The 9,401-nt window shown below is 44.5% G+C and overlaps 1 long non-coding RNA gene across 1 annotated transcript; it reads left to right on the top strand.

Annotated features, from left to right (window-relative positions):
* The first annotated feature begins 1,751 nt into the window (after positions 1-1,751).
* Positions 1,752-5,420, top strand: LOC146268978 (uncharacterized). Its single transcript, XR_014767079.1, has 3 exons — positions 1,752-2,333; positions 3,177-4,222; positions 4,540-5,420. It is a non-coding gene; the product is annotated as an uncharacterized LOC146268978 (long non-coding RNA).
* The last annotated feature ends 3,981 nt before the right edge of the window (positions 5,421-9,401 follow it).

The raw sequence follows: 9,401 nt of genomic DNA on the forward strand, positions 1-9,401 counted from the left end.
GCTAGAATCAATGATTGGGTTTGTGAAAGTACACTACTCTTGAATGATGGTGAAGGTTTCAGCACTTTGAGACCTTTAAATCGTGCGTTTGAAGTGACGGAAAACCGAACTCGAAAAGTAGAGAGCTCTTTCCCTCTGTGTAATTACTGAATCATGTAGGTTACTGTAGCATCTCGGCGAATTCATCAAAAAGCTAGAGTAGGGCAGCTTCTAGGAGAACAAGCAATTCCCCACAGACCTGTCAACTCAGAATTTTGATTTGGGTCGAGAAAGTCTTTGTAATAAGCCTATGCGCCAGGGAGACCGCTTAGGCGGCAGCCATGTTTTGGTCGCGTCATGTTCACAAGTTCACCATTTCACAGTTTGGTCGACACCAAAAATGTTGAGGGCAGCCTTTAGGAGATGTGGGAATTGTGCTTTTAGCCAGATGCTCCGATTAGTTTTGTGATTTGTGGAAAACTTGCAAGTGGAGTGAGACTGTGTCCCGGAGGTACATTGTTAATTAGAAGCTCTGGGGTAAATTTTCACTGTTATACAGATAATACTCAACTATACATGTCCATAAAGCCTGGAGAATTTCTACATGCTATGGAAAAATGTGTTTCCGGGTTGAGAACTTGGATGACAGCAAATTTCCTTCTTCTTAATTCGGATAAAACCGAGGTTCAAATTTTCGGCCCTAAAAAATACAGAAATAATTTATCCAATCTGACCTTAAACTTAGATGGTGTCAATGTATCTCAAAGCCAGTTGGTAAAAAATTTAGAAGTCACATTGGACCCAGACCTTTCGTTTGAGTACCATATTAAACAAATCACCAGAACTGCATTTTTCCATCTACGTAATATTGCTAAAATACGAAAATTCCTCTCAAAGGATGATGCTGAAAAACTAATACATGCTTTTGTTACGTCCCGATTGGACTACTGCAATGTGTTGTTCTCTGGCCTCCCAATTACCTACTTGAAAAATTTACAGCGGGTACAAAATGCTGCTGCTAGACTATTGACAAAAACAAGAAAGTTTGATCATATAACCTCTACTCTTATCTCTTTACACTGGCTCCCTATCCAAGCCAGAGCTGATTTCAAAGTTTTACTACTAACTTACAAATCTCTACATGGATTGGCACCACTGTACCTCTCCGGTCTCCTTGCACCCTATTGCCCCGCAAGGACTCTAAGATCTCAAGAGGCCGGCTATCTGGTAATACCCAAAATTAAGAAAAAAAATGCTGGAGGTAGGGCGTTCTCATATAGAGCACCTCTTCTCTGGAACAAATTACCTGTCTCAATTAGGGAGGCTGATACTGTTTCGACATTTAAAACTAGATTAAAAACGTTCCTGTTTAGTCAATCCTATGATTGTTAAATGTGTGTACTTTCTATGTAAACCTGGGGTGTGCGTTTGCCTATGTGTGTATCACATGTAACTTTTAAATTGTAATTTTAGCTTATGTTCACACTGCCCATTTAAATGTTACAAATAAAGTAAACCTGTTATTGTATATTGTTACTGTAGGAGCCATTTATGATTTGTTTGAAATTCTTTGATTTCAAGTCGACATTATGACCCTGCTGGCAGAACCAAGTAATGGCACCTAGAACAGTTAATTGATCGCCTCACCTGTGTTAATCGTGTTTAATTAGGAGGTGAATCCCTACAAGAAGATGGCATTGTGTGTTGCGTTTGGTAGAGAGCCTGTTGTGGAAAGTTGGAGTTTAGAGACGCTAGCAGGCATATGGTTTTTCAATTTTTTCTGAATCTGTTTTTGCACCTTTTACTTTACCATTGATATTTTGTGACAACACCTAAGTTTAAATAAACAAATTCAATATTGAAAACTCCTACGGCGTCAAGATGGAAGTGACTGATTAGAGGACACTACAGTTACTGTAATAGTTCCGTTGCTGGATATATTTTAATTGTTATAGTTTACTAGTTGGAGACAACGGGGGGCTGGTTGTTTTCATCCTTATTCGTATAAATATAACCTATTTTAGAGTTGTTTCCCCTGGAACAGATTTCATGTTCCAACCAAGGGGGGCTGTCGCTGTCTTGGTGTGTGGGGCTGCATCAAATACCCTCTTAGCTTTGTTAAATTGCTGCACTAGTCCACACTTGACCGGTGGGGATCTCATTCTATTACGACTGAAACTGTTAGCTGCTCCTGGCATTCTCTAATCCCTGTTCTCCTCTCTGTCCCCCCCACTCATCCCTTGTGGTGTGGGGGGTCTGAGCTGTCAGGACCTGCCTGGTCGTCGGTCTACCAACGCTGGACCAGGTCGTCAACTGGAAACCAGCCTCCATGACGGCCAACAGCGAGTTTCCAGGTCCCATCCAACGTCTATAAAGCCGAACAATGGATTTTTGGTGTTTCAAAACCCATTGACACTGTATGACTATGTTTAGCTTGTGTTCTGCTCCTCTCTCTTGCCAACCGTCTCTGGAGGAGGGGATCCCTCTCTGAATTGCTCCTCCCAAGGTTTCTTCCATTTTTTCTCCCGTTGGGAGTTTTTCTGGGAGTTTTTCCTTGTCTTCCTTGAGGGTTTAGGTTGGTTGAGGGGCAGTTCTATGGGCGTATGTGAAGCCCTCTGTGACATGCTTGCGTGTAAAAAGGGCTATACAAATAAATTTGATTTAATTGTTTTGACTTAGCCTCAGTGACAGACTTGGCTCGCTCACTCACTGGCAGTGTGTAAACGATATTGGAGTTCACTCAATTTTACTCCTAAAACGTCAGGGAGGGCTGCTTTTTGTAGACAAGAGTCTGCTGAAAATAGCCAGTATATAGGATCTTTCCAAACAAGCCTATTTCATTTGTCATTTTCCTGAGAAAGCGACCTACGTTAGCCAGGCTAGTTTCACTCGGTCAGTGTATTTAAAGGTCTCTGACAGTCAGAATCACTGTTTACAGGCAAAGGGCGAGTTGGTCTTTGGTCAGATGTGTATATTGACCAGTTTAGAGCTAAATACTCTTGCCAGAGCCTGGAATTGAGCCAAATGTTTGGAGTGACTTTGCATGGCCGGGTCTCCATCAGTTCAACACATTTGAATTTAAGTTCAAGTAATGCCATTGCATTTCACAGTCAAAACTGTAGTTTATGTCAAGTGTAGATGTAAAAAGCTTCATTTTTCACAACTGACATGGATCTTTTCTTCACTTTCTGAATAAGGTCTGCAGAGGCCTGCTCAACAAAAAATACGGAGTGTAACAGAGGATGCCCCGCAGCCTTCACCCCCACCAGTTTGCCTACAGAGCGAACAGATCCACAGGAGACGCAGTGGCGGCAGCACTCCATGCCGCTCTTTCACACCTGGAGCAGCAGGGGAGCTATGTGCGAATGCTCTTTGTGGATTACAGCTCTGCATTCAACACCATCCTTCCACACAAGCTAGTGATTAAGCTTGGGGACCTCGGGCTCCCTTATACCACATGCAGGTAGATCAGCAGCTTCCTCTCTGGCCGCAGACAGTCAGAGTGGGCCATCACACATCCACAGCCCTTAGCCTCAGCACTGGCTCCCCCCGGGGCTGTGTGCTCAGTCCCCTGCTCTACTTCCTCTACACACACGACTGCACCCCTGTCCATCACAGTAACACCATTGTAAAGTTTGCAGATGAGACCACAGTGGCGGGGTTTATCTCTGTGGGGGATACAGAGAAGAAGTGGAGCGGCTGTCGAATTGGAGCACGGCCAACAACCTTCTCCTTAACACTACAAAGACAAAATAACTCATAATATAATACAGGAGAAAGAAGATTGAGATCACACCATTGACCATCAGCTGGATCAGTGTGGAGAGGGTGGCAGACTTTCGCTTCCTGGGGGTCCACATACAGGACAGCCTATCCTGGAGTGTGGACACCTCTGAACTGCTGAAAAAGGCCCAGCAGAGACTGTCCTTCCTGAGACTACTCAGGAATTGAGGAGTAACATCACACAAAGACTGCTGGTGTTCTTTTACTGAGCCTCCATTGAAAGTGTACTCACATACTGCATAGGCATTTGGTATACCAGCTGTACAGTGGCTCAGAGGACAATGCTCCAGAGGGTCATCAACACAGCTCAAAAGATTGTTGGCTGCCAACCTCCCCGCACTGGGAGACCTACACAGATCCAGTTGTCTCAAGAGCCCAGAACATCATAAAAGACACTTCACATCCTGGGCACTCCCTGCTTGAAATGTTGCCGTCAGGCAGATGGTACAGATCAATCAAGGTAAGGACAAACAGACTCAAACACAGTTTTTATCCAACTGCAATAACCACTGTCAATGCTGCCAAAATATTATGTGCACAATGTCATGTTATGTTTTATGTGATGACTGTGGATGTATGACATGGGTGTGTTGTTTATGGTACTGTCTCAGGTATATTTATTCTGATTTATTAGTTATTGTTGTTTAATTTAGTAGTTTTAGTACTTTAGTAATTGTATCCTTTTATTGATTTTTAGGCCAATGAATGTTGCACTGACTGGAAGCACATTAATTTTGTTGTACCTGTGACAATGACAAATAAAGATTTATCTATCAGGATGCAACAGAGGTTGCTGTGAGCAACACAGACCCCTTGCTGGACTACCCCTCTCTAGCTGGACAGCTTCTCTTCAGCCTTGACCCCAGGATGGCTTCATCCAGCTGGCCTGCTCTGCCTGCCTGCAGGCTCTGCTTGCCACTGCCTGCCAGCCCTCCAGAGACGGACAGTACAATACAAAATGGCTGACAGGGGTGTTATTACAGATTTAGTACAAGTTATACTAAATCTAAATCTTTTTCATTTAACTGGCAAGTTTTCCTTTTACATGGTAGTTGCTATGCCTCAGGGGTATTGACACTTGCGGTGGACATTTGAGAATAAATACACCCAAAGCTGCTAGAATGTAGTAAGTATTTATTGAATATAGCTTTTTGCAGAAAGGACCTGACACACACAGCGTACATTGGGTAGTCTGTCGTCATCTGATGAACAGTTTTCTCAGAAACTTTCTAGAAAGTCACTAAATTATATATATTCACTACAACAGCTTGATTGATGGAAAGATTAACATTTCTTGTTTAGAACAGGCAGTAAGTCAGTCTTTTCAAAGATATGCAATTTACTTAAATGTTTAGTTTAATTGTTTATTTTATAGTTAATATAAAGGTGAATTGCCTTTCGTAATTAACAACTATAAAAGTCATGATTTGCTTGCTCTATAGAAAGTCAACACAATTGATCGTTGATTTCACTTGTTGCTTGTCTACCCTTTTGGTTTGCCATCTACTATGTAGTCTACTGTTGGTATTATAGGCTTGTGTGCTGTCAGTTATGTGTTTACTGCCTTTTTTCTTACTGTGCTGCCACATGCCAAAGAAAAATGTAATGTATGCATTTGATGAATAATAAAGTTTTGTTGTTTTACTATGTCTGGCCATTAAATCCATAGACATAATAAAGAATGTCTATGATTAAATCATTGAGTGACCTAAAAACAGGTGTGAAGCCTGGTCATTTCCGGTTATTTTCTGCCACGAGATACGAAGGCAAACAAGCATCTAAGAGAAGCAACTACTAAATCAAAGTAACTCATCACAAATTATGCATACAACTTAAATATATTATATATAGTCAACAGTGAATGAGTTTGTTAGGCTACTAGCGTAAAGTTAAGTTTGGTAATAATTTCAGTAGACCCTAACCGTTGTTTGGCCAAACGAGAACTGAATGTCAGCGAGCCTAGCATAGCTGTTGTCAGGTTCAGTTTTTCATGTTTTTTCCACAAGATCGTACACTCTCAACGTTTCATATGTTAAAGATATAACTGAAAGAGGCACATAGTAGTACTATATAAATGTATTTGAAGGGTAGTGAGTTAGGTAGTCTGCGTTAGTCATTAAACTGAGTAGGATACCTGTTTAGTAGGCTGTGCATACACATGTGCCATCGAAACCCAGAAATTACAGAGCCCCCCGATATATCAAACCCCAATTGACCCCCTGATTGTAACTTATGTCATAGAGTTATATCCGTGATTCAGACTGTAGCCTGTTGCAACATTTCTTAAACGGTCTTAACAGCAGAGGTATTGTAGTCGAAAGGGAATGGGTTTCAATTGTTTCGTTACCTGGGCTTGCATGATTAAGTTAATGACTCGTGTATAGCGTTAGCTAGCTTGTAGCCGTGGACTGCATTTCATTAACACAGTGAATGAACAAGTTAGTAATGTTTAACCAACACGGTTGAATATAGTAGGTTTAGTTTGGTTTGTTGCCAACGTGGGACAACTGCACAAGACTTCTCAGACATCACTCATGGTTCCCAACTGTTGTTGTGTAGCAGAGAGGATAGAGAGACTGACTTGTAACCTTACGCTCATGAGTTCAAATCCCCATACAGCCTATTGTTGTTAGCCAAACATGAAATCGTTTTGCTTGTATATTTTTATAATATTTTGCCATTTTGAGGAGGAACCCGCATCGCTGCTTGCAGCTATATTTATTGTTGTAATCCTTAGAGTCTTGATCCCTATGGGGTCACGGTAAACGTCCTCAGATTATAATAAGGTTAGTGGTAATAGTAGATGATCGGGTATGTTGTCTAACAGGAGTGTGAGTGCCTTGATCAGTACAGGGTCCAAGCATTGAAATTATCCCTGTGGCACTCATTCTCCAAATGAGGAAAATGTCACATACTCAGGTGCGGACGTTAAGGCCCCCAGGATATATCAATTTTCTCTCGCCAGCCTGCCTTTGTCTACGTGTCCACTCTGGGTTGTGTTCCAGGCCGCTTATGTTAAGAGATTCGGCTCCATATCTCAGGAAGTGGGGGACTAGGTGTGAGTCTAGGTTGCGGCAGTTATTGATGTTATAGAGATGTTGGGTGAGGCGTTGTTGGAGAGAATTACCCGTCTTGCCGACATAGTGCAGGCCGCAAGCACTGCACGTGATCACATACACTGCGTTACAAGTCGACAGCGGCAGGGAGGCTACTGAAAGTCTGACCTGGAGCGTTCGACAGTGAATGGTAGCGAGGGGTGAAAAGTGTGTGTGCGACGGCTGTGGAACCTGGCTGAGTGGTCTAAGACCACTTCTGACCAGGAACTCTCCAACACTGCAGTTTTTCTTATAGGCCAAGATGAGGGTGGCTCCCTCCAATACGCCAGAGCCTCTCAGGTGCTGAACAAGGTTCTGTTTCAGTCTACGGTTTAGTAGCCGAGTACGGCGTCCGAACGTCGTCACCAGAGGGATAGTGAGTGTGTCATCACGCGGCGTGACTTCCAGAAAGGTCCACCGTGCCAGCTGTGGCGTGACGGTCGTGGTGTCAGTCGCCCGTGTAACTGGAGCAGCATTGAGAGGGGCTATTCTCTGGGCCCCCAGTAGGGAGGACCCAGGTGCGGGCGTCGTAGTAGCTGCCTACGCGTGTACCGGCCGAGAGCTGGAATTGGACGGATTTATGCTCCGGGCCTCCAGAGGGAAGGAGCCGGGTGCTGGCATTTTGTCAGTGACCGCAGCCGCAGTATGTCCAGTTGTCATGTGACGGGGATGACGGTCGATACATTGTTGCCAGTTCGTCAATTTTGGTTTGGAGCCCCGGTGGGCGTATGCCGTCAGTGACCTCAACGTAATGGTGTGTTGTTTTTATCAGCTTGCAAATGGTTTTCCCAACCTCCGTTGTGGGTCTACCGTAGACCTCGCGCGATTGCTGTGCATTAACAGAGTATCTATCGGCTGACATCTGCAGTAGACCTGGAGGAGCGTCCGGAACGGAAACATTGGTGGCCACGTGGTCGGGGTGATCTGAGGGAGGCCGATTATAGCGTCCTCGTCCCCGACTCGCGCTGAGGAGACCATGTTTTCCGCGAGTGTGCGTGCACGTGCTAAGCGCCTCCTAATGCGGCGTTCCGCTAGTGTGTGGGGTTGGCCACCGCGCTTGCGCCGTGTTGGGGTCACAGCGGGGTCCCTGGAGGCCCAGTCCGGTGGTCCAGGCTGTGCCCTGTCGTGTCCGGGTTGGGACTGGCGAGAGGGAGCACTAGCGTGTGCCACATGTTTAGCCCTGGGGGCACTTGGTAGGCCGGAGGGGCCGTAGTAGGGGTTCTGCGTCCACCAAAGCCACCTTGCATTGTCAAATACCAAATCTGGATATGGATAAGTAGCCTATGGTTGTCAACTTATTTCGTACGGCCAAACCAGCCTGGCAACACCCAATCTCGTCTGATCTCGGAAGCTAAGCAGGGTTGCGCCTGGTTAGTACTTGGATGGGAGACTGCCTGGAGCAGTCGCTTCTTCTGCCACTTCAGCAGCTCGTCCTGCTCTCCCTGCTGGCAGTACTGGAACAGCAACCACACTAGCCAGCTGACATCGTTTTCTAGAAGCCACCTCAACGTTTGACCGGCGTACTTCCCGAACACAATGACCAGCTGACCTTTCCACAGCTCACCCCCGGACCACTTGGCCATCGCCTCTGCTGTCTTGGGATCCAGCCATGTAGGGTCAACAACGGTGCTGGGGGCCTCTGACACAGACTTTGCTGCCTCTGTACACTTCAGCCTGGCATCTCCTTGCCGGTACAAAACAATGTTGGGGTACTGGTGTTGCTGTTGATGGCTGACCAGTGATGATTTGGTGGTCAAGCTCTTACTGCAGACATCACAGTCAAAGGTCTTCCTGGCGACAGCATGGATGTTCAGATGCCTCGTCAGGTTGGACATTTCAGTGAAAGTCTTGTCGCACATGCTGCACCGATGTTTAAACTTCTCCATGAATCATCTGGTAGAGTAAAACATGAATAAATGAAAAGCAGATGAGGGCTTAAATACATTTTTAGAGACCCAGCAGCCCTAGTTAAAGTAGTAATCAAAAACAGCCCATTCAACAGCCCACTTATTCATCCCTTTGTTTTTAACATGCAAATCGCGGTTGACATGTTTACACTTTTAAAGCATATTTACACATCGAATTTCAACTCCACACTGTTGTACCACCATCTCTATGGTCTTAAGAAGTTAGCTAGAGTGTCAGATCACGTTTTTGAAGAATGTCCAGGGATCATCAGGTCATTACAGCGGTGATTGGTCGCTCATTCATTCATTTTCAATGCATTTAGCATGCTAATCGCGGTTGATATTCTAACACAGTAGTAGTACATTCTTCAAGGTCTCAGCATATAAAATCAATAGTCTGGTCGCATTTTAAACGCATTTCAGAGAGATCAACCCCTAGCGGTTAGCTATTTCAATGTCAACAAGCGGAGCTAGAAAATTAGTGTCAGTACGGTGCTAACAAGATATATTATCATGTAAAACCTTGAATATCAGGCAAATTATCCACAAATATAACGAGTTTCATTCATTACTTAGCACATAATGATACCAAACGTACCTGAGATTAAAGAAAACAGTCCAATCGTTCATCAACGGC

The sequence above is a fragment of the Hypomesus nipponensis genome, chromosome 10 (assembly GCF_054491055.1).
Source record: "Hypomesus nipponensis isolate SF chromosome 10, ASM5449105v1, whole genome shotgun sequence".
NCBI classification, from domain to species: Eukaryota; Metazoa; Chordata; class Actinopteri; order Osmeriformes; family Osmeridae; genus Hypomesus; species Hypomesus nipponensis.